This window comes from Schistocerca piceifrons, chromosome 2 (genome assembly GCF_021461385.2).
Source record: "Schistocerca piceifrons isolate TAMUIC-IGC-003096 chromosome 2, iqSchPice1.1, whole genome shotgun sequence".
In the NCBI taxonomy this organism is placed as follows: domain Eukaryota; kingdom Metazoa; phylum Arthropoda; class Insecta; order Orthoptera; family Acrididae; genus Schistocerca; species Schistocerca piceifrons.
Window position 1 is genome coordinate 325,054,929 of NC_060139.1, and position 25,651 is coordinate 325,080,579.

Below are 25,651 nucleotides of genomic sequence, written 5' to 3' on the forward strand. Positions count from 1 at the left end.
TTGGGCATGGATGTGTGTGATGTCCTTAGGTTAGTTAGGTTTCAGTAGTTCTAAGTTCTAGGGGAATGATGACCTCAGCAGTTAAGTCTCATAGTGCTAAGAGCCATTTGAACTTCGATCACCTCATCTGGTTGTTCTTGGGCACACTGTCTTGTAAAACACTTCTAGTATTTGACGAGGAATCGGTACCGCTAAAAAGCATATAATTTTCAGATATACAGAGGGCGTTGTAAGGAAGTGCTCTGATCTGTGTGAGACTGATTTACAGCATGCTGACTGCATGAACCACTGATAACAGAGTAAAAATTCAAACAGCTTGGGCCACGCCTCGTAATGGCGAGGTTCGCCTTATGATTTAGGCTCGAGTCCATCAATAGTGTTCCACGCAGTCCGTAACTACTCAGGATGTCCATTATTATGAGCTATGGTACAGGCGACCGCATGTGACCTCATTCTGTGCAGTACATTGTAAGCCGGATGTATGCACCGACTTACCCATCGCCCGACATTCGTTGATGGCGTTCTTGGCGTAGTCTCTACAACGTGCAGGCAATATTTCGTACACGAGAGCAACTTGATGTAGCTACATGACGGTTTAATCGTACACAGCAATATTTCACAATAGTTTTAGCTAGCGAACGACGGCTCCGGTAACCTCTCTGCGGTGCAACACAAAGGCACGACAGGAAAAATGCTTGCCGAAAGACTCAAAAAGTAACAGCATCAGTAAAGTGCATGATGATTCACAGTGTTATCATTTGTGCCAATATATTGACATTGTTCCATATTTAGATATTATCTGTACTATATAGAGTCTATAAAATTTGCTTTCCTTCTGACGACACAACAGGTGCAATCCACCATAATATTTATTTGGCCTGAGAATGAAATGGTATGGTTGTAATATCGTAGGAAATTAACTCAATCTTCTTGTAATATTTTTGGTTGATTGGTCTTAGGCTCACAACCACCAAATCTGAAGCATGTCGTTTGTTTTTTGGGAGACAGACATTCCAACAAAATAACGTGGTCGATGTTAACTGAAATGTAGCACAATACCAAAGAAATGGAACTGGGCGAAACCTGTTGCGTTGTGATCATGCACTGTCTTTTCAGAGCACGCCCTCGTAAGTGAGAGTTCCCTCTGCTGATCTGTGATTGGCTACCATCCTAGTAGAGATTCCAGAACGAACCAACACGAAGTGGTGAAGAGTGTCGGAGTGTGAACTTGCATGCAGAAAGTCGTACATAGTGTGGGTGCGAGCCGTAAATAAAGCGGACGGAAATTATGGTTCTCTTCGTCTGAGTGTGACTATAATTGTGTGAATTCCTAAGGCACCAAACTGTTGTGGTCATGGGTCCCTAGACTTACACACTACTTAAACTAACTTATGCTAAGAACAACACACACACCCATGCCCGAGGGAGGACTCGAACCTCCGGCGGGATGGGCTGCGCAATCCGTGACATGGCGCCTCTAATCCCGCGGCTACTCCGCTACAAGTTCTATAAGTTCCTCAGGGATAACTCTCGTAGTAAATAAAAAATAACATGGTATCCATAATTATGTCTGAATACTCAACGTCAATATCCAGAATCAACTGTGCAAACCCATGACGAACTACTAGCCAGATTGCAAGTTGGGTCCAGCCGTTTTTCGCTACGGTTTGTACGAAGTGTCCAAGCAGCCGGTTCATCATTTGCGGCTTTTCTTGTTGCAATCATTCTGGATACTGCCAACGACTTACGATTGTGTGATACATTCTGCATAGGGGACACAGCTATAGGGTACGCGATGTGAGCAGTAAGTACATTCGTCTCGTGCGCCTGAAGTGCACAGCTTTTCCTATAACATCCGTGTGAAACATATGGTTGCAACTACTAGCCTACATCATGAAATATTCGGCAGTAATATCGAGTGTGGATGTTGCATATGGATAATATGAAGCAGCGAATTTTATGAAGTATGCCATCAATTTAGACCTGAGAGTGACATTTATGCCAACGCCCTTGCAGCAGTGGTAACATCAGTTCCCGTCGGATCTCCGAAGTTAATTGCTATCGGGCTTGGCTAGCACCTGGATCGGTGACCCTCAGGTTCGCTAAGCGCTGTTGGCAAGTGGGGTGCACTCAGCCCTTGTCAGGCAATTTGAGGAGCTACTTGGTTGAGAAGTAGCGGCGCCGGTGTCGAGAACTGACACTGACCAGGAGAGCGGTGTGCTGACCACACGCCTCTCCACATCTGCGTACAGCGGCTGAAGATGCCACGGCGGTCGGATGATGATGATGATGATATTTGGTTTGTGGGGCGCTCAACTGCACGGTCAGAAGCACCCGTCCAATGTCCCAATCCGTACACAGTCCTATTTTAGCCACGTTCACAAATGATGATGAAATGATGGGGACAACACAAACACCCAGTCCCCAGGCAGAGAATAACCCCAACCAGGCCAGCAATCGAACCCGGGACACGTGATCAAGAGGCAGCAATGCTAGCCACTAGACCACGAATTGCGGAGAAACAGCGGTCGGTCCATACTCGTCTTCCGAGAACTGTTCGGACGGAGTTTCGAGAGAGTTACTGACATTTGTACCACAGACCTACACGTTCGATCGACCTAAATCTCCTCGATATCATTCAATGGCCAAACTTAGATTTCCGTAAACTTCCGAAAAATAAATCAGATAATTAAAACTAGCGAAAATATGAGGTAGAAGAAACGAGAGGTATGTTTTTACCTTACAATTGCTGCAAAAACTGTTAGATTCAAGGTAGTATAAATCAAACAGTTACAGATTTTTGGATGAAAGTTGGTCCTGTGACTGTCGTAGCAGGTAAGTGAGATATATAAGTTCTTTCAATGGCGTATACCCCTCATCCACCGAAAGAATGCCTAGCACAATGGAAATACGACATACTTGGATGGATATGAGCTAGTTGTTATATGTTCTTCTTTCTGATTTATATTCAACACTGAACTGAAGTTGAGGGCTTTGCAACAAGTCTTTGTTTACTACCAAGCACGATAGTGCAAGGACATAACTAGTCCTTGCTGTTTCATCTGAAAATTACACACGCTACTACAGTGCTAGTTTCGCTTTGAGAGTATTTGTTCTGCTGTGACATTCTACTGGAGCTGCTTTTCTGCTGTGGCACTTCGTTCCATTCCTACTATTAAATTCGATTCATGCACAGTATGTACTCTCATGAATCGAAGCAACATAAACTAGAGTCCTTAGCCCTGCTACATCACGAACTCAACCAATTATGTGCATCAATGAATCTTTCAATTAAATGTCGTTTCCAGGAGCCATCTCCTAGGGCTCGTGGATATCAAAATTGTCAACTTACTCCTTCCATGAAGTGCACACATAATTAAATACTCTGCACCCTTTAACATCATGAAAAGGAACATAGCATCCGTGCTTTGCCTCTTTTCCAACTGCGCATTCTCATGGTAGTCGCCATCTCTTCACATCCATGAAGTGCGACCTTAAAATTGTAAAAGTCGTACCGAGCCAACTACTACCTGTCAACGCATCTCTGTCCTCTAAGACCACAGCAGAAATATTACACGCGAGTAGAAAAGGTAACCAAGGCTATGTTCCGCGCTCTGCCGCTAACGGGTCAATTGGGTCGGACCGACCGCCGCTTCATCCCTTCCAGTGGCTTCATGTGATGCAGTACATACGGCCATGTGGTCAGCACACCACTCTCCCGACTGTGATCTGGTTTCTCGACCTTGGTCGTGTAACTCCTTAATTGACCTCGCAAGGCTGATTGCATCCAGTACCAGTATTCCACCACGGAAAAGTCCCTGGCAGTGCCTAGAATCGATCACCGGTCCTCTGAATGGCAGTCAGCCGCACTAACCACTCAGCTATAGAGGTGAGAAGTATACTAATAGTATTATCCTAAAATTTAAGCATAAAGTGTCCGTTATTTTTCATCTTAAATGCAAAGCACATCTAAAAAACGGTAACTCACGAAGCAGTATGCTTGGAACCAGCAAGAATCTATCAAAAAACAGCGTAGTATTTGGATTTCAGTTGTGGTGGGGTGACCAGACTACTTGTAACTTTGGCCTATCATAAACATTCACACGTTGATAATGCTTACTACCGTTTATACCTTTCCACCCAATGCTTACTACCACTGTAAGTGGGCTGTTTCTGTGTTGACAGCGCCGTCCAGAGTGGCCGAGCGGTTCTAGGCGCTACAGTCTAGAACCGCGCGATCGCTACGCTCGCAGGCTCGAATCCTGCGTCGGGCATGCATGTGTGTAATGTCCTTAGGTTAGTTAGGTTTCAGTAGTTCTAAGTTCTAGGGGACTGATGACCTCAGCAGTTAAGTCCCATAGTGCTCAGAGCCATTTGAACCATTTGTGTTGACAGCGCTGTGTAGCACTATGCATTGGATCTCTGACTGCACTTTCTTTGCAAAAGATTCTGTGGCTGGTTGGACTCGCTGTTGGAAGTTAATCGGCAGTAGTGTTGGGCAGTTGGAAGTTAGTCACCAACAGTGATGGAAGTACTGTTGGGCAGTTGGAGGTGATGGATGTTAGATGTGAGAAGTTAGCACTGATGGAGGCTAAAGGTCTGAAGTGTTAGCGTAGGCTAACGATCTGGAAGTATCCGTCTTGGAGATTGAAAATTATTCATAACTATATATCATTGTAGTGGATGTCAGCGACAATTTATATTCGTGTTTGAACTGGATGTCACATTATTTAGGTAAAAAAATACATTATTTGGTCTGCAACAAAATCTTTCCTTTGCTAACCACATGCCTATTAGTAGTTAGTGGCTTTAGTAGTTAGAATTTTTTATTTAGCTGTCAGTATCGACCCTCGCTGTGTAGCAGTAGTTCGCGTAATGAAGATTTTTGTTAGGTAAGTGCTTAATGAAATGTATAGGTTGTTGTTAAGATTTCTTTTTAGTTAGGGCCATTCTTTTTAATTAATTTATTTGAAGTCAGGCTGTAATTTCTTTGAGCAGTCAGACTACGTTCACTAGAATATTGTGACTCAGTGTTGACATGATAAGAAAAAGTAGTGGGAAAGTAGGTTCAGTACGTTCAGTTTTACTCAGCTGTTTCAGAATCAAATAACGTAGAAGTTTCATTTTCTCAGTCATTCAGCAATTTAAGCACAGACACACACATTTAAATGAAGAAATTTCACCACCTCTGCAGTACGTGAAACAGAATACAGCGTTAGGTACCGGCTTCTCATAAATTCTTCTCCTTCAGACACTGAATTTCACTCCCATGGGAAACACATTAAGTCACAGCCAGCTGTGATCATAACTTACACCCTCTTGTCTCATAATACTGCCCATACACTAACCCATGAGTTACAAGGACAATTGTAATACCTTCTCATCACGCATAGGACAGTTAAAGAAACCCAGGACTGCAGATGAGGAAGAAGAAAGGAACCCACAGCCAGCCCTAAAATGTCATACTGGCTAAGAATGAATCTATGGAGCGGCAAATTCACTAGTGATTCTGTCTTTCTATTTATAAGGCTTCAGATCTGTTACGTTTCTGAGACTGAGCTCTTTCCCAGAGCTGCGATACGTCAGCCTTTGGATACTGTCATGTGGTTTACTATGACCTCGAAGATACCGTGATAAATCACCTACAATTTCTTTATTTCAGCATTTATATGGTTCGATGTCTCTTTGATATTTACCAAATCTTACTTCAAAGCTGATGGGCTTGTCTTTATTTTTTCTCTCATCAACTTTGCAAGACGTGTATATTTGTATTGTTTATTGTCAGATCGCAATTTATGAAAGATGTTTATATTTTATTAATAGGATTAAGTAGGAATAATTTGTATTTGTCATGCTGGAAATAATTGTGGTAGCAGGGAATGTCTGCACCAAAGTATTATTGACAAGAGAGACCGCAAATTGATATAATTTTAAAAAGGGCGGGAGAGACCGCGTATGGATACATTTTAAGAAAAGAGCGGGAAAGACATCGCATTTATACATTTTGTAATGGTAGCAGGGATTGTTTGCACCAGAAAGCATTGTTGGCAGGAGAAACGGCACTTTAGCGTTCGTAGGAGGTCAGTAGTAAGCGAGAAGTGAAGCGAGTCGGTAGCAGGTCTGAAGCGAGAAGTTGCGAGGAGCAGTGTGCCTGCCAGCCACTAGCTATGATTTACAAGAGATTATAAACGGATGTACAGAGACATCAGCTAACTACTATAATAAGAGGAACTAATATTATTGAATTAATTTTTTGAGAAACTCAAGACTACAGAAGGTATGTTTGCACATTGCTAGTTGTAAGATTATTGTAAAATGCAAGTCCCATTTGAACGTTTGTAAAATCACTTCATTCACAATATAATTAACTTTTGCCAGCAATATTGCATTTCTAATTATAATCCATCCCAAAAACCATCAACGTAAAACTTTGCAAAATTTTATTGTTGTCAAGAAAAAGTTTAACTATGAATTATGTAATTTCAGTCAAATTAATTATAGAATAATGTCAGCTTTGCTATTAAAGAATAACGTCAGCTTTGGTAGTAAATATAGCCACTTATTATGAAAGCCCACCAGCAGCTAATAGAGTATAGTAAAACAGAGTAAGTATATTCATGTCGCAGTTCGATGTAGCAGTCAGATGGCGATCCAGTAACAGTAAAAAAGGTAAGGAACAGTTTTGGGTTATTGCAGATAACGACTGAGGGCCACGAGGACGACACATTCTATGTTTCGTCGAAATAATCAGAAAATCACTTTTAATAAGCAGCAATTAAATTTGTGTGCGAAGATAGAGAAAGAGAATAAATTTCAAAGGGAAGATTTCATTTGTTATTATTAAGCAAGAGATAGAAATCCTAAGGAAAGGTTTCATAGGTTATTGAAGAAAGGAAAGTTGGCGAACACAAGAGGTATAGAGGAGACGGGAAGGTTTCAACTTTCGTTTTCAAAATTTCCTTAACCAACCTGTTCTCTTGCTGTAAATTCAGTTCTCTAATAACTGGAAACTGTGCTTTCTCAATTTTCTGGAACAAGCGAATATGACTGGCGCAAAAGAAATGATTTTCATAACAATGTGTATTGCACAAACTGTTTAATTCTTCCATTATTGTTTCAATAATGTTTCTTTGCATAAAGTACCCAGAAGTCTGAACACAGTTGTGTTACTTCTTTCCAAATGTCTCTGGAATATTATAGAAACGATGATGGTGGGTATTCATCAGAAACAAGGGTATCGTTATGAGCGCTACAGGGAAGTGTGATAGGACCGCGCTTATTCCCTAATGATCTGTTGCACAGGGTGAGCAGGAATCTGAGGCTGTTTCCTGATGATGCAGTGGTGTTCATGGAGGTTCCGTCGTTGAGTGACTGTAGGAGGACACAAGATGACTTACACAAAATTTCTATTTGGTGTGATGAATGGTATCTATCTCCAAATGTAGAAAAATGTAAGTTAATGCAGGTAAGCAGGATATACAAACCCATAATATCCGAATACAGCATAAGTAGTGCGTTAGTTGACCTAGGCATAACGCTGCAAAACGATATAAATTCGAACGAGCTTGTAAGGATTGTATTAGGAAAGGCGAATCGTTGACTTCGGTTTGTTGGAAGAATAATCGGAAAATATGGTTCATCTTTAAAGAATGCCGCCTATAGAAAAATAGTGCGATCCATTCTTGAGCATTACTCGAGTGTTCGGAATCGAGAGCAGGTTGGATTAAAGGAAGATGTTGAAGCAGTTAAGAAATGAGCTGGTGGATTTGTTACCAGTGGGTTCGACAACTCGCAAATATCACGGAGATGCTTCGGGAACTCGAGTGGAAATCCCTGGAAGGAAAACGACGTTCTTCTCGAAGAACATTACTGAGAAAATTTGAAGAACTGGTATTGGAAGCTGACTGCAGGGCGAGTCTGTTGGAGCCAACGTACATCTCTCATACAGATCACAAAGATAAGAAAAAGTAGGGCTCCTACAGAGGCATATACACAGTCGTTTTACATCCCTCTATTTGCGAATGGAACAGGAAAGGAAATATACACAGTCGTTTTTCCTCCCTCTATTTGCAAATGGAACTGCAAAGAAAATGTCTAGTAGTGGTAAAAGGTACGCTATGGTACGTACCACATGGTGACTTGCGGGGTATCCATGTAGATGCAGAGTTGTGTCCCATAACAGGACAACAGTATTGTTGCACTCCATAATGTTCGAATACTCGTATACCTGGATACGACCTGCTGACACTTCTTTGACCATTTCAATGTATTGAATTGTATGGAACTGGGGACCTAGAAACGACAGAGACTCTTCGTCCCCGCCGTAGCCCTCAGTGGTACACAATCCCGCAACAGGCTACAGCAGTCCACTCACCCCACCGCCGCCACACACTGAACCCAGGGTTATTGTGCGGTGCAGTCCCCAGTGAAGCCCACCAGGAACGTCTCACACCAGATGAGTGTAACCCCAATGTTGCGTGGTAGAGTAATGATGGTGAACGCGTACGTGGAGAAAGTGTTTGCGCAGCAATCGCCGACACATATGGAAAACCGCCTTAAAACCATCCACAGACTGGCCGGCACACCCGACCTCGACATTAATCCGCCGGGCGGATTTATGCCTGGGACCAACACATCTTCCTGTCCAGAAAGCAGTGAGTTGGACCGCACAGCTAACCGGGTGGGCTCTTTGACCATTACTCTAACAAAACTCTAGCTTCGAACTTCTTAATTGTCTGCCAGACCTCTGCAGCTTGTGCTCCCCATAAAAAGGATTTACGAGTTAGTGCCTTCAGTTAAACGATATCTTCTCCTTTTCATTACAATATCTAGGTAAAACATCTCTAAAATCTTTCAAAAAATCCGCGGGGTAAATTAGTCATGCTGGATCAAACTTCAGAAAATTCTGAAGTTCAGCTAGACTGCTTTCCACCGTCACAGTCACTGACCCAAATGTGAAAACTCAGACACACTGCTCTACATTTCGGTTAACGTCTTTCAGACTATCTACTTAGTTCCGGTTCTTCACATGTTGCCACTTACCGCAACCTACGGCTGAATTAATCAATTCTTTCAATTAATTCTAAAGATTAATTAATTCCTGTACAATCCTTCCCTATCTGTCTGTGATTCCTACTACAATTACAGCCAACCTTTCTCATCTGTTCATTACAATGATTCTCCGTAACCTGAACCGTAACGTTACAATCACTTTCGTTTACTAAATTTAATTTATTAACTTTTTCCTCCGATTGCGAAAATACTTTTTGTATCCCCACCTACATGGCTAGAAATGAGAAAAGAATAGAAGAGCTCGCAAAGAAACACTGAGGAGCTCATCTTTTCCACATACCGTTCGAGCGTCGTTGAATGGCTAAGAAATAGTCTGTCTCTCGTTCTGTGTACCCTCTGCCAAGCACTTAAGTTAAAACTACACCGCACACTGCGCATCACAACTAAAGGGTCACTTTAGAAATCCCGTAATTGTCTGCCGTTGGGAAGCATAAGTTCGAAATTTGCTCGAAGGTGTCAGCAGACTTCCTCTGTAATGGTGCATAGACCTGGCACCCTGCGTCGTCACTCCCAGGCTCGACAAAGCTTCAAACAGCGCAAGTTCGACGGTTACACACACAAAAAAACCAGAACTCAGAAGTTAATGTGACATGTAAGGTGGGTTAATGATATCACATTGGCATCAAGTTACACCACAATTCTACCCAACGCTGACGTGGTCGTGCCACACGATTGGAATGTCGTCACAACTTTGCTTGCCCACATTTCACCCCCTCTTTAGCCGCATCTGCGCTGGAGATCAGAATAGCAACAACCACCATTGAAATCACACGGGTGGCAGAAGAAAAGATTTCACACGCTCCGCCACTCAGAATCGACACGAAAAGGCCGCAGGGCATAAAGAGTGTCAGTGGAACCACCCTTTCGTTGGGGCGTTGACTGCCGCACAATTTTCGCTCGGAAACGACGGTTCTTAGAGCGATGAGCAACGGAATGACGTTCTTGACAACCTTTGACGCTGTTGACACACCTGGACGTTTCAGCCCCTCTCTAAGGACATTTTCGGGCGTCAACTCCATCGAATGCCATCGCATCACTTTGGAGGCAGTGCGACCGCTATTTTTGCTGTTGTGTACATGTTGAAACCGCTATTGACCGTTCAAAAATCATTCGACGAGATTCTAATTTGATACAAAGCAGCAGAGGGTACCTCTGCTTTTTCAGCCCTTCGGTTTCGCGCCCTCCTGTAATGTGATCGTGGAGGGGTGCGACACTGACACCTGCATGAATACACTTGACCACTTTACTTTCCCTCCCCCCTTTCCCAAAGCTAGTTGTCTGTAGGCGTCTAGGACTACTCCAAAAATTTTATCTGTAAAGGTGCATTTTCAAAATTATTAATAAATGTGGGTGGCTTCTCACAAGGGTGTTTTCGAACTGAATGTCTTAGAGGATCCCTTTGCCGCTTAATTCACACATGTGTCAATGTCGCATCCATCCTTGATCAATCATGAGGGCTGAAAAGAATAAGCATCCTTTGGTGTTTTGGATCACGTTCAAATTTCATCAAACGATTTTGAATGCTCCCTATTAATTCCAAGTAGTAACTGAGAGCAAAAACTGCAGTCACACTGCTCTCTAAAGGGCTGTGATCACGTTCAGTGTGGTTGCAGCCTCATAATATTCTTACAGAGGATTGAATCGATTGGGGTGTCAAAGATCGTCGTCCTGTTGCCCACTGCACTGATAACTGTCGTTTTCGATGGAAAAATTTGAGATAATCAACGCCCCAACGAAAGGATTTTTCACTGACACCATTTATTCCAGCCCCTTAGCCCATTTAGTGTCAGTTCTGAGTAGCAGTGTGTCGGAAATCTGTTCCTTGGCCATGCATAAGAAAAACGCGTAATTTTATCGCTGGGTGTCAGTAGGGGGACAAAGCTGCCATGAGCGCCTTTTGTTGGTGCGGGTCGCCTGCATCAGGGGCAAGTTTGCCCCTGAGTGCATACCTGCCCCAGATGCAGGCAACCCGCACTAACAAAACGCTCTCGTGGCGGCTTTTTCCCCCTACTGGTGTCGCCATTGTGACCTGCATCGCAGAAGTGTCAAAAGAAGGAGTGAATTGGCGGTACAAGGGGATGTGACGACCTTTCTGTCACATGACATGTCCACAGTGTCACTGGGCAGAATTGTGGAGAAATTTGGTGCCGATATGATATTATTAACCTACCTTATACGTCACATGAACTTCTGAGCTCTGACCATTTTTGAATATGTCAATATCTTGTTGTTTGAGACGTCATCGAGCCCTAGGTCTACGGCGCAGGGCGCCACGCTTTTGCACCATTACAGAGGAAGGTTGGAGAGATGTTTGTGCCAAATTTCAGACTTATGCATCGCAAGAGGAAACAATTAATGCATTTTTAAAAACTGTTCCTTTAATTGTTTCCCACAGTATAGTTTGCATAGTAGGTTAGATAGAGATGCTTCTGAAAATGTATGTACATGTTGATAACCAATCGGTTTGTACTATCTTGTCTTCTCCTGTTTAATTAAAATCATAGAATACAACCCGCAATGCTGATATTTTGTCTAGCGATCAATAGGAATACTGCACAGTTGCTGTATTCGTCTCTTAATAAGAAGCCACCAGCTTCAGGTAAAGCACATTCTGCGATTATGATGAACACCGTGGTGATCAGTTATGTAAAGACACTATGTAACAAAGTTAAAACGGCTTCATTTATTAAAAATTCCTTTCAAGCTGTTCATGACAGTCTGAGATGGGTTCTATGGAAAATGCTTCAGGTAAAGTCATTTTTTTATCAGCTGATGGCTTCTTATTTAGTGACCAATGCAGCAGTTGCACAATGCTCCTATTGATATGGTTGCATTCCCCCCAAGCAACTTCGTGTCACAAGTTGTTTGAAGCCGTTTCTCTAGATACTTATGTTCTTTGAGTGTACTAAAGAAAAGCCCCTATCAGATGCTGTAATTAACATAAATAGTTAGATGTTTAATATCTGGTGGCCATATCGGCATACAACACCAGTGTCGCTGGCGTACATGGAGGTGGTCATTCACCAGGAGTTAGCTTGTCGCGTCTCTGTCATAGGGGTCGTCCAGCTACGGCAAAATATAAGAAAGGTCGCTGGCATAGTTCTTGCACGTGGCGGAAACATCCCCAAGCAGCTCGTCCCGATTAATATTTTTTTGTGTAGCGACTGCTGGGTTGCGAGTTGCGAGTGCCTGTGGAGTATTAGCGGGATTTTCACTGAAGATTGTCATTCCTGTGGTTGATAGGATAAGGACGTAAGAGCCTGTTTGGTGTTGCAAGTCTTTATTTCTGTTATGTCCTTTCCATGTAGAATCTGTATCATAAAGCTCGGTCCAGGGACACTTCTGTGTAGCTTCCTAATCGTATCCTGTTTCTAAAGTACAGTATATTGCCTTCTTAAATACTGTACGCTGATTGGCGGTTACTAAGGAACAGAAACATCAGTGGACAGGAATAATTACAGACAATGATAGACAACATGAGATATAGTATATACGTAACAGAAGTAAAGTGGCACATTTATAACGGAAAATGGAACGTATTTCACCACTTGGGAAACCAGGATAACAGATATAAATAATGTTCATGTTTGAAATGGATCAGACTCCCAACATAAAAGTGCCCTTCTCGGGCACTAATGCACATTTTGCACCTGGTATCCATGCTATCAAGCAGTTCCACTCCTCTCTCAAGGCAGTTTTCAGTTCTTGCGCGCTTCGGAGAGCGGGTGCTCGTTAAGAAACATGTCAGACAAGATCATCCCAGGCATGCTCTATTGGCTTTAGGTCCAGGAAATGTGCAGGCCATTCCACACTTTCAGGATCTTTACGTTCCAGTGCGTCCGATACCTCGGCGGTCTTGTGCGGGAGCGCATTGTCGTCCATAAACATAAAGTCGGGACCTACCGCACCCCTAAACAGACGGACATGATGCAGAACAAAGTCCTAGCAGTACCACTGTGCTGTAACGGTACGTGGCGCAAAGATTCGTAGCGAGTCCGGCCGCTGTGCGTAATGCGTGCCTATACCATAACGCCTAAGCCATATCGATGACTTTCATGAACATTCTGTTGTGTGTAACATGTTTCCCTCTCTCTCTCCACACGAACTGGTGGCTAGAATCAATTGCCGCAATGAAGCAGGATTCGTCGAAGAACATCGTTCTGGACCACTCTTGCTGGCCTCTATAAATATGCTCCCTACACCAACAAATTCTTTTTCGATGATAGTGTGGTTGAAGTGGGATGCATTTAACAAGTTTCGGAGCATACAAACTAGCTTAATGTAATAATCACGAAACGGTTTTGTCAGAGACATGTAGCAGCTGTAAGATCTGCAGGGATGTCTGTTCCTTTTCGCCACCAGAGCTACGTATCGATCCTCTTGGCCGTGTGGTGGCTCGTCTGTCACCATCGGCAGGCTTTCGCTTAGCAGTTCCATATTCAGTGGCCTTTTCTAATCGCGAGGTGACACTTCCGGACACAGCCATTACTTTGGCTACAGTAGTGAACTCTGATCGGCTTCGAACCGTCTCGCAGCTCGTCCACGTTCGTAAACGGTCAAATGATGTCTTGCTGACACGTTGCCATACCACATCGAATGCCGGACTAACCGTTTCCACAATAACCTTTGCCGAACAGCAAACTCCATGAACTGCCGAATGCATACACAGCGTACGAGAACAGGTTCCGCTGTAGTTAACACGTCTCGTCCTCTACATTTACTTTTTCTATATTTGGTCAGGTGTTCCGTAACAGTTATCGGTTGTTCAGTAGCAATTGGCAGTTGCTCCTTAGACTGTTTTAATGTAGATGGTGGCACCACTTTCTATAAAGTTAGCAACACGCCACATATTCTCACGGGTAACACTAAGTATCTACGGCGGGGCTGGTGGCTAAGTTCGTAGCATTTTTCCATAAGTTTAATAAAGACGACAGATGCACATAACAGAGACTTTAGTCATCAATAACATACTCTCCTTCACTGCTTACAACAGTCTGCCATCACTGGGTAACTTTTCGATTCCGTGACAACAGAAAGCACTTACTTTTGAGGCTAAAAACATGTCGAGCCATGTTCGCAGCTCATTTTCATTCGGCAGTGAATTTCCTTGAAGGTTGTTTAATAGAGAGCGGAAAAGGAGAAAATCTAAGTGCAAAAAATGAGGTGAATTACGTGGGTGGGGAGTGACTTCCCAATCGATCAACTGTATAGTGTTCTTTGTCAGGCTAGTCGTTTCACTCTCTGACAATAAATGTCGGCAATGGTGGTGACACCTCGTGGAAGCAGTTAGCAGTACACCGAACCGTCGCTGTTCCACCAGGTGCATAACATGACCTTCTTCTGATGCGCGTAGGTCTTCATACTGGGAGTTGTTGTTTGTGCTCAACAATTCCTTTCTTATCCTTACGTTAGCATAAAGACGCCATTTCTCGTCACCAATAAAGATACAGGAATGGTCGGTGATGCTCACGAGTCAATTGATGACCCGCTGATTTTTGTTATTTTGCCTTAGAGTATGCAGTACCCGTACATCCGATTTTTGAATCATCCCAGTTGCATGCTGATGTCTTACGAAAGTGGAATGACCTCAGTTGATGACATTTGCCAGGTCTGTAGTACTCTGAAGTGGATCATTGTGGATTAATTCGTTTAACCGAACTACACGGAAGCGCCAGAGAAACTGGTATAGGCATGCGTATTCAAATACAAAGTGCCGGCGGGTGTGGCCGTGTGGTTCTAGGCGCTTCAGTCTGGAACTGCGCGACCGCTACAGTAGCAGGTTCGAATCCTGCCTCGGGCATGGATGTGTGTGGTATCCTTAGGTTAGTTAGGTTTAAGTAGTTCTAAGTTCTAGGGGACTGATGACCACAGATGTTAAGTCCCATACTGCTCAGAGCTGTTTGAACCATTTTTCAACAAAGACAAGTAAACAGGTAGAATACGGCGCTGCGGTCGCCAACGCCTATATAGGACAACAAGCGTCTCGCGCAGTTGTTGGATAGGTTACTGCTGCTGCAATGGCAGGTTATCAAGTTTTAAAGGGAGACGGAAGGCAATTTTAATCCCTATTTTGCCAGTGCTGTTTTACTGCATATATATATATATATATATATATATATATATATATATATATATATATATATATGCCTCAAATTACAGGTAAAATGAACATAATACCGCTAATGGTTTTAATGAAAAAAAATTATTCTTTCACTAGTAAAATTTAACTTTTTTGTACATTAATTAGTATAAAACAGTTTCTGATTGTTTGGTGGTTCTCAATTTACTTGTGATAACTTATTAACATCTGCAGTACAAATTGATCAAATTTCTTGTTTCTAACCACATTAGTTTACTACATACTGGTACCTGAAAGTAGAAAAATGTAGTTTTGAGAAAAATCCATTTAAAGTTTAATACTGCAGTTCTAGTATAGTTATTGATCAGAATTACTTACCACTAATATTTTCCTGCACCATATTGAGCATCATCTCAATCATACTGATCTTCTTTTCTTCTCTTGGTCCCTCTTATTTTCTGTTTGGCTTCTTTTATGCATTTTAAATTAGCAATATCTGGTTTGAGGATTCTCTCTTTATCTATTTGCACCAAGGATTTTGCAGTATTTCCACTAGATTTTATGCCCAATAATGACAAAACATCCAGTTTTCTAATTACACCATCATTGAAACATAAAATAATATCATAAAAACCAAATTTGATGGTTGTAAGGTGAACAAATACAGTTTTCGGTAACCGGTTCCAAGTGACAGAATTCACACATTCATTTAAATTTTGGGTTTTCCCATGAAGACATTTCTTCAACAAGGTATCTTTACAAATGTCTCTAAATATAGGTTTAATTTAATTCATTACTGATGCAGGTAAGGAATGTTTGCGGTCATATCTGGCACTTCTCCTGTACTTGCACCAAGTGTCACGATCATTCGGGCAAAGAGCGTGCGTCAGGAAAACCATCATATCTCACGAAAAAATTGTCGTATTTATATAAAACAGAAACTGTTTCACACAAAAAACATCAGGCATTTCAAATATGCTAAAATCTAAAACTCGAATATTTGAAGCTCACTTGCCTTCCGTCTGACTGAAAGTGGTGTTACAGTCGGCGCAGAAGCGATGGGACACAGCATCTCAGAGGTAGCGATGAAGTGGGGATTTTCCAGTACGACCGTTTCACAAGTGTATCGCGAATATCAGGAATCCGGTTAAACATCAAATCTCTGACATCGCTGCGGCCGGGAAAGCATCCTGCAAGGATGGAACCAACGACGATCGAAGACAATCGTTCAACGTGACGGAAGTGCAACCCTTCCACAAAGTGCTCCAGATTTCAATGCCGGGCCGTCAGCAAGTGTCAGCGTGCGAACCATTCAACGAAACATCATCGATATGAAGTTTCGGAGCCGAAGGCCCACTCGTGTACCCTCGATAAATGCACGACACAAAGCTTTACACCTCGCCTGGGCCAGTCAATACCGACATTGGACTGTTGATGACTGGAAACATGTTGCCTGTTTGGACGAATCACGTTCCAGATTGTATCGAGCGGATGGAAGCGTACGGTACAGAGACAACCTCATGAATCAATGGACCCTGCATGACAGCAGAAGACTGTTCAAGCTGGTGGAGGCTCTGTAATGGTGTGCGGCGTGTGTAGTTGGAGTGATATGGGCCCGCTGATACGTCTAGATACGACTCTGACACGTGGCACATAAATAAGCATCCTGTCTAATCACCTGCATCCACTCATGTCCGTTGTGCATTCCGACGGACTTGGGAAATTTCAGCAGGACAATGCGACATCCCACACATCCAGAATTGCTACAGAGTGGCTCTAGGAACACTCTTATGAGTTTAAACACTTCCGCTGGCCACCAAACTATGATTCCATAATGCTGTTTCGTCGGCTGCGGAAATGTCCTGGTTCAACGCGTTTGCCTCATTTTTGGTGCTTCAGATACCATTTCTCTGAATGTGCTTCCTTCTTGATGTTTATACAAAAAAAAAGTAGTTGAATAACTCATTTTTGCTGGTCACTTGCAAATTATTATAACGGGGACCTATACATTGTTCCACCGTCACACACTGAGAGTTCACTGCCGACTGACTAAGGTCAAAGACGACTCCAGCGTCATAACATTTCACACAACACACAAGCTTCCACTTGTAACCAGTCTTTTTGATATTCTTCGTCATATCTACTAATATTAATCAATATACTGTCACTCTCGAACATATAAGCAAATTAGCATAAAATAAGGCAAATTACGATTCACAAAAAATTTACAACCTCTCTCATTAGATTTGGTATCGACAAATCCGGTAGAAAATAACACATCTCCCAGATCCATTACACTCTGTTGCTGACACCGCCCTATTGAACTCAGACAGAAGACCATATTGGAAATGTTCCGATCTCTCCATGTGGCATTCCATTTTTTGGCGTCTACAGTTGCACTTACTATCTCCAAATGACAAAATGACAAACTGTAAACTCAAATAGCAACGGTGAACTACAAAAAATATAAATAAATCGATAGCAACTGGAATAACAACATGCGAAACTGAAATGCTATTAATATGTAGTGATACAGAAAAACCTTACTCTTGCATCAGAGCAACACGGAATGAGATACCGTCATATCTATCACCCAGACTCAGTCAGGCGCTTTGACCAGCAAGGCTAGAGTCGCTTGTTTTAGCAGAGGTGTCAGTCCTATGTCCTACATTTCATTGTTTACATTCCCGCAAATGTAATAATATTGCACATGCATAATACGTAAAACTCAGGTATTTCCTAGTCTTTCCAGTGCTGCAGTTACGATGGTCAGCAATGCAGTTGCATGATTTGAAGACGTCGTTAGTTCCAGACAGAAGAGCGTCCTTATGGAAGAGCCGCCGGTGACTCGGTGGCGGTGGGGCGGCAGCAGCAGCCGCCTCCAGGCTGGGGTCCGCCGGCTGCGAGCCCCGGTGGTTTACCGGAGAGTCGGCCAGCGGCCGGCTGACTCGGCGCGGAGCGGAGTGGCGTCCTTCGGCGGACCGGTTCGGCTAGGCGCGGGCTATCGTCGTTAAACTGAAGAGATAATTCTCGGGGAGGCGATCCTTTACCTGGGAACCGGGAGTTAAGTTCCATACATTCCTCGGCAGACAAATTTGAGGAGCGCCGGCGAGGACTCGCCGACCGTTTTTCTGGCCCGGCCGGCCGCCGCTGTAGGGGCTGGGCTGCTCCCAGACGCCGCGGCTCCGCCAAGCGGCGTTCGCGGAGTGTTTGCGAGAGCCGCGCGTGGCCGCCGTTTCCACTTCTTTGTTACTCCCGAGAAGAAGACGTCAAGTGCTGTGACCCGATTTCCAGGCAACTTCCCTCAGCTGAAGAGGAGTCAAAATAACTGAAGACCCGTCTCGATTTTTCCACTGATACTCGATCGTTTCTGGCAAATGACGGTCGAAGTTTTCGAGGCACTGTGTGCGTCTGCTAGCGGATGATTTCGTCAACCTAAATGGTGACACAGTGGCGAACATCGAGTTCTCTCGATTTTCCACCCCGTGTTTGAAACTCGATTATAGATTGTTTTTCTATTTTATTTGTACTTTTTTTCATTTATCTTCGGAAGTCCGTAGAACGTCACTACTCGAATGTTTCTTATCATCTACATCTACATCTACATGGATAATCTGCAAATCACATTTAACTGCCTGGCGGAGGGTTCATCTACCCACCTTCACAATTCTCTATTATTCCACTCTCGTAAAGCGCGCGGAAATAATGAACATCTATATCTTTCCGTACGAGCTCTGATTTCCCTTATTTTATCGTGGTGATCGTTGCTCCCTATGTAGGTCGATGTCAACAAAATATTTTCGCATTCGGAGGAGAGAGTTGATGATTGGAATTTCGTGAGAAGATTCCGTCGCAACGAAAAACGCCTTTCTTTTAATGGATTCCATCCCAATCATGTATCATTTCTGTGACACTCTCTCCCATATTTCGCGATAATACAAAACGTGCTGCCTTTCTTTGACCTTGTTCGGTGTACTCCGTCAATCCTATCTGGTAAGGGTCCCACACCGCCGTCTCCTTAGTAGATCTGTTCCATTTTCTAAGTGTCCTGCCAATGAAGCACAGTCTCTGGTTAGCCTTCCCCACAACAGTTTCTATGGGTTGCTTCCAATTTAAGTTGTTCGTTATTGTAATACATAGGTATTTAGTTGAATTTATGGCTTTTAGATTAGACTGATTTATCGTGTAACCGAAGTTTAACGAGTTCCTTTTAGCACTCATGTGGATAACCTCAGACTTTTCGTTACTCAGGGTCAACTGCCACTTTTCGCACCATTCAGATATCTTTTCTAAATCGTTTTGCAGTTTATTTTGGTTTTCAGGTTAGGGACTGGACAGCGTTGTATTAATTGTTTAATTACTACTGGGTTTCACAACAAGTGTCATGCATTTATTATACAGGGTGTATGAAACAGAATCATCTGATTTGGCACGTCTATATTTCTGCAACTATAAACATGAACAATGAACTTTGTTTTTTGGTGAACGGAAAACTCAAAAAGTTTTTTTCATACCTTCTCACAGGTGTTCAATAGGTCCCCCTTGAGATGCACGGCATATGTAAATGCAATATTTAGATTGGTCCCACACTGCATAGTGCATGTCTTCAGTTACAGCTTCCACAGCTGCTCTTATGCAATTTATCGGTTCTTGCATTGTTGTTGATAACGGAGGCACGTAAACAGACTCTTTTATAAACGCCCACAAAAAATAATCACATACAGGATGTCCGGTGACCTCGGAGGCCAGTAATGTAAGGCTGAATCATTTGGTCCATTGCGATTGATCCATAGTTCAGTAATCCTTTCATTTAAAAATACCCACATTTCCAGATGCCATGCCGGACGGAGTGGGCGAGCCGTTCTACGCACTATAGTCTGGAAACGCGCGAACGCTACTATCGCAGGTTCGAATCCTATCTCGGGCATGGATATGTGTGATGTCCTTAAGTTAGTTAGGTTTAAGTAGTTCTAAGTTCTAGGGGACTGATGAGCTAGGAAGTTAAGTCCCATAGTGCTCAGAGCCATTTGAACCAGATGCCAGTGTTACGTTGCCCCATCCTGTTGGTAAATGAAGTCGTTCGAATCAGTCTCCAACTGTGGGAAAATAAAGTTCTCAAGTATTTCTAGATATGTGATTTCTGTAACAATGTTCTCGGCAAAGAAAAATGGACCATAAGCCTTTTCCCGTGATATTGCACAAAACACATTAAATTCTGTAGAGTCCCCCTCATGTAAAACTTCATGTAGCTGTTTCGTACCCCATATTCTCACACTATGACAGTTCACTTTTCCATTTAAATGGAATGTTGCCTCCTCACTAAACACTAAGCGTGGAAGAAAACTGTCATTCTCCATCACGCAAGAAACGAAATTACAGAACTCCACACGTTGCTGTTTGTCACCTTCACGAAGAGCTTGCAGTAGCTGAATTTTGCATGGTATCGTTTGTACACGTCGACGCAACACATGCCAGGCGGACACAGCTGACATCCTGAGGTGTCGACCTGCACGGCAACGGATTTCTGCGGACTCCTCGTGAAACTATGGCGCATGCGTTCGACGTCTGCCTCAGACACTCGGGGACGGCCCGGCGATTTGCCTTTATACAAACAACTTGTTTCTCGGAACTGTTTATGCCATCGTCTAACGCTCGTGCTGTAGGAGGATCCACATCATACCTAGTACGAAAGTCACGCTTAACAGTTATTACTCCTCCGCACTGCGCAAAACGTAGAACACAAAACGCTTTCTGTTGTCCCGACACCATTTGTGATGGAACTGAAGTGGGCGCACACTGCTGCTACCTAGCGGGAACCGTGTAAGACCCGAGATTTGCTGTTCCCAACGGTAAATCGTTCACGCACACATCTCAAATAACATGTTAAGATTTTCTTAAAGCTGATTATCGTTTTTGATCCACCCTGTACATATACAATATACCTGTGTCTGGCATTTGCAGGGGTTACAAACCTTTTAAAATCTCATATTCTTATATTTCATTCTTATTCTAATTCTTATATTTTATTCTTCTGTTTATTCTTCAGAAAGATTTGGTGCAATCCTCTGGCTGATACCGATCAGGGAAACATTGGAAACATAGGAATTCCAAACAACACGAGCGTCCCACCAAGGCGGGTTTCACGCAGTGACATTTCTTCGTATGAATGTCAGTCGGAAAAGAAACGTCGTAAATATTGCTGATGATTTCACAAGTTGGCAATAACTTAGTTGCAAGCCAAACATAACAGACCACTTAGTCGAAAACAGGCGCTTGCAACTAATAGTGAATAACGGTACATTACAGGAATTTCAAATAATTTTCTCGTTAATTCACTTTTTTAGCTCAATCACCAGACGTACAATTAAGAGACGAATAAAGACAATGTTTTTCAGAATACGTTCAACATTCGCGCAATAATGTTCAACGTACATGGGTAGTAGATAAATGAGAAAAAAACGAATAAAAATTATAATCGGCTTTAGAACGCGGGACACAAAACTGTGTCATCGCTTCAGCTGAACTACTTACTCGCTAAAAGACACATAAAATGCCTCGGAAACTTTGACCGTCGTTCGCTTATTTTGCCACCTTTTCCACTGAGCAAAGTTTCTGGGAACTCGGACTTGTTGTGTTCTTCTCGTCAGCACCAATGAAGCAACCACCGACTGTGTACCACGAACCTACTGCACAACAGAATTTCTCAGTAGATTTGCTTGCGTTCATGAGTCTGAATCACTATTCCAAATTACATTCGTAAAAACGTAAACGTAAACAGAAACATTTGTTTAATGATTTTTCATATATTCATATAGGCTACATACATAGACAAAAGTTTTGCATCTTCCGATATATTATGCAGGATTGTTACTACTTTGACTGTTCCTGTACCGATCTGAAAGTCAAATCCTGAAGTTATTTGTTAACATTCACACAGTTACCTACGAGTGAATATCCGCACCAGAGTGAGCAGCAACGTTTCTGTTGAAAGTAAAGCACCCGTAGGTAGCATCAGAAACGTCTGTGGATATGTAGAGAGAATGCGCCACGAAGGACAATCACGAACAATGATCGGATCTGTATCACCATGTTATACGGAAAAAGCTTTTCAGCCAGTTAAGTTACTCTACTTGTTCACCGGGGTCAAAATAATGTGGTGCGGAGATGGAATCGGTTCCAAATGACGGACAGTGTTGACGATTTGCACCGCGGAGGCCGTCCACCTTCGACACGTGCACAGGATGTTCGACATCTACGACTATTTGAATCAAAGGGACCACGAGCGGAGCGCTCCAGAACTGAATTGGGCGTTCGAAGAGGCTGCAGCGTGTCACGTATCGCATGATTCCATGATGCGAATATCCATTCCTGATGACCATGGCGAGCGCACCATAGACTCCGTTGCAAATGGGCAAGGAATCATGCGGAATGGACGCTCCAGGATTGGCGACATGTGTTATAAAAACTCTGATCTATCTGTACACAGATAATCGCAGACAGCGTGTGTGGAGACAACCCGGTAATATCGCACGCACCCAACACAGTGTCCAACATACGGAGATGGTATAGTAATCTTCTCGGATGAATTGCATGAGTCCGCCGTACATCCCTAATGGTTGCTGGCATTCTCAGTGTCCTACGATAAAGGGACGAAATCCCGCAACAAATAGGGGACCCTGTCGCCAACATTTTGATGAGAAATTCGGCTTGATGGATGATAACTCGCGTGCATGATGCTGATCTCTTGAACAAGTCCTTCAGCTCGCGAAGGTCACCACAATGGAGCTGTTTGCCCATTCCCCAGGCATGAATACCAATCGAACAAGATTGGAGTCGATGGTGCTGTTTTTGGATCTCCACATCGACCACGTATTCTGAGCGACTTGCGCAAAACCGCCGATGAAGAATGGAACACTTTAGACAAGGACTGGCTTGAAGACTTCATCGGTCATCTACCTTGACGGTGCCTGAATCCAAGCAAGGGGACGTTCCACCACGTACTGAGGTTGCTCAGGAGCGCTGTCCATGGGAGACTGGCGTTTTTGACTTTACGTGAATGTTTTTCCTTTTTTTCCTTGATTTTCTGATCTGGGCAAGCAGGAAATGAATATGTAGCGTGCATCTGAGTCAATATTTATTTTACGTGCCATGAATTTCCAAATAAACGTTTGATGCAAAACTTGGTGTGTATGCGCGCGCGCGCGCGCGCGCGCGTGTGTGTGTGTGTGTGTGTGTGTGTGTGTGTGTGTGCGCGTGTGTGTGTCTTTGTGTTTGTGTAGTCACTGTAAAAACATACCATTTTTATGCACCAGCAGACATGTTGCACACAATAACTGCAACGTTTTTATTATCCACAATTAGAGTGATGCATAAATGCTCAACAAATTGTGGTGGAAACGTACAAAGACGTCTTTGTCAATCGTGGAGATGCTTACTGACGAAATAGCAACACCACAAATTCCAAGACTACTTACGAAATGTTACTTCGTTGTTACACAGGATGTATAACAACATGCGTCAGAAACTTTAGCGGTTTATTCTTGTCGTCAAAACATTGCAACAAGTTCACAGAACGTGGGTCCGAAAATCTTTCGCTATGGGGATGTGCCAGATATTCCCTGTAGTGACACCTCGATGAGTATTTTACTTCAAATGTCCATCTTTACTCATTTTCTTATTTACTGTTACTCATGGCACTTGTTTTGTTTTGTCTGATTATCGTTTGTTCTGTTGTAGAGTAACTTCCATCACATCACAGCGATGTATTCAGTATCTCAAATATCGGATACGCTTTACGTGTACGGACTAGCAGATGCGAATGCCTACACAGCACGTCAGTTTTATGATCAAAGGTACACGTGGAGACTCTAACTTTGTGCAGGAACGTCTGTACGACTCCACCAAGCTTTCGAGAGACAGGATCATTTGAGTTGATTGTTGGAGACGGCGGGAGACCATGCGAAGTACGAATGCTTGAGCCTGAACAACAGGTTCTTTGTACTGTAGATAAAACTCCATCAACTAGTACAAGGAGAAATGAAAAAAGGAGAGGCATTAATCACATGACGATTTGAAACATTCTGCATGATAATCTTCTGTGCCCGTCTAGCCTTCAGCGGATGCAATGATAAAATGACGCAAAGTTTCACTCAAGAATAACTTCCAGTCAAGGCAAGTGTTGTATTTCTTGAGTTCTTAGCATGTATCTTATTCACGGATAATGCTGACTTTTCACACAAAGGGATCTCCACTTATCATAACTGTCGCATCTGGGCTCATGAAGTGCGAAAAGGCAGGCATCAACAGAGACTGCACAAGGGGTCATCAGGAACGCAAATAACAGATTTTGATGGGTCTCCGATATGTTGTAGAGGGACATTCCCTGAGTATGAGGCTATCCGCGTTTTTAGCGACGGTCTTGGTTTTCAAGAAAATTGATTTTGAAGTTCACTGCACGCTGTAATACACGTATCGTTCGCCATTTTCCAACAAAGAGAGCGTGGCTCAGCGGTTAAGGTCTACAGCTACCCCGCTGGATGTATTGTGTTCGGATCCTTTCCGTGTTTCTGCTTTTTTCTTTTTTAATCAGAATAGTCGGACATTTTTATATTTCATTTTACAGAATATCAACAAACAATGTACATTGTGTGAAATTATTAAGAAATATTAAATTTTGCCGCAGTAATTTAATTTTCGTGTCATTATTATAAAATCTTACTCGCAATCACCTGCATCGCTTGTTATGCCACAACAGAAATCCGGATGATATTTGTCGTTAACGCAAACGAAACACAATGTTTTACAGAACCAAGCACATTTCATAAAAGCTACTGTCTCGCATCTGCACGGAGTTTTTAAGAGTGATACCGGAAAACATTGTTCATTTACGTTCAAAAAGCTTACTCTTTCATCCGTTAACTTTGATGCGAACCATACGTATATGATCATATTCGAAAAAGGAGGTGCCCTACATTGATGTAAAATTAATGAATGTAGTTTTATGGAATCGACCTTCGACGCGTTTGCTCTGTTGGTCTTCAACATACTGGAAACATTCCGAATTTTCTTCGTGAAAATTTTAACCTGTCGGTAAAAATATACAAGGCTGACAAAGTGCAGTACACTTTGGTGGGATAACTTTTACGGTGCAGGTGCACGCTTTCCTCTCATCCACGAAGATGTGATCGTATACGGTCAGATCAGACTGCCCATCCCACGTACCAATGATGTATAAAAAATTTTCCTGTCCCACATACGGAAGAGTCACAGATTTTCAAAAGTTTGCGCACAACAGTTTCTTGAAATTCCCTAATTTCGTGCAGGACACAAATTTTCAAATTTGAGGGTTAATTCATCCACTCTTTTCCGAAAATTAGGGCCAAATTTTTCCGACGGTTCCTGCATACATAAAAAAAACGTACGGTATCATCTTTCCTGACGCAGTTAGAGTGTACTGTGCTGTGTACGAATGATATATCTTGATTAAATCTTTTCTCTGCA